The sequence below is a fragment of the Antechinus flavipes genome, chromosome 3 (assembly GCF_016432865.1).
Source record: "Antechinus flavipes isolate AdamAnt ecotype Samford, QLD, Australia chromosome 3, AdamAnt_v2, whole genome shotgun sequence".
Taxonomy (NCBI): Eukaryota; Metazoa; Chordata; class Mammalia; order Dasyuromorphia; family Dasyuridae; genus Antechinus; species Antechinus flavipes.
In genome coordinates, this window is record NC_067400.1 from 554560913 (window position 1) to 554562466 (window position 1554).

A 1554-nucleotide genomic window follows, 5' to 3' on the forward strand; every position below is an offset into this window, starting at 1 on the left:
CAATAGTGACTTGTTCGATTCCTGAAGTACAGCATCCCTCAAAGAAAAAGGGGTAGAAATAGAAGGGACAATATAATCAATTCCCTGTTCTTTCAATATTACTATTCTTTACCAAATCACTACCAAATGAAGATGATGACAATAACAGACATTTACATTATACTTACTATGTGCCAGATACTGTGCTTCTGGCTTCACAAATAATTATTTGCATTTTCTCTCTCAATATCTTTGAGAAGTAGATGTTATTTTCATTCCCATTTGTTAATTAAAAAAAAAAAACTAAGGTCATATATCACCATATAAGGTGAATGTCTGAGGCTGGGTTTGAACTTAGATTTTCCTGACACTGCTCTGTCCACTGTGCTATCTAATTCTTTGAATTAATTTAGTTTAACAAACTTCTTGAATTGAATGACCTTGCTGAAAGGGTTAAACTTTTGGTCATTTATACCTCTTTGGTAATTGTTTTGTTCAGATAATGCTCTGAGTTAATAATGTTCTTTGTATTCAACCTTTTCTGATCCACCTACCAAAATTAGATCTAGACAGAAATCTTTGGCTCCTCCCAATTAGAGGTCCTGTTTGAGTTATCATAATTATATCTTTTCATAACATAATTATATATCCATGAACAGATATAGTTAAATTATATATCTTATTGCCTGACAATATTTATCAAAAGTGTCTAATACCCAATTACAGAACTATAAGGTTTGTTGCTCCCTTGGCCTATTTTAATTTCCTTAATTCTGTGGACACACAGTTAATTCTCAATCCAATACTAATATTTATGGCTGATTTTCGCACATGCTGCTCCATTTTCACAGAAAAGTTTTTACAGATGCTCTAGGTCAGTCACAGAATGCTAGAAAAGGAATTCCAACAGCATCTAGTCTAACCTTAACCTGATGTGTCTTTTTTTAGCCTCTTTGATGACAATCACTGATACACACACACATACACACACACACACACACACACACACACACACACACACATATTCATTCAAAAAAAAAAACAAATCACGAGCACAATATAATGGACCTTAGAGGTTCCCCCACTTGCTCTCCAAAAAAATTCTTACTCTCCAGAAAGTGATCATTTTGCAAGATGATCATCAGCTTTAGAGTGTTATGTATTTTCATGTATGGAAGCACATTTTCCTCCTATTTTAAAGTTGATCACTTATTGTGAAGAGCTCATATAACTCTGATCTGGAAATTTTCCAAGGACCTTTGGCCAATTTTCTTAAAGCTGTGAACTAACCTATAATAGATTCAGGCTTTTTTTTTTTAAAGCAAACCCTGGAAAGCAACCTAAAACAGTCACAGTGAGGTTATAAGTCCTTATTTTGATTTTGGATATATCATAAATCAAGAGTTCTTAACCTGAAGTCTTCAATCATTTTTCTAAAATTTATAGCTATATTCTCACATGATTAGTTTCCTTTACATTCCTATGTATTTTGCATACCTAAATATATTATTCAGAGAATGGATCCAAGCATATCAACCAATTGGTCTCTATCACACACACACACACACACACACA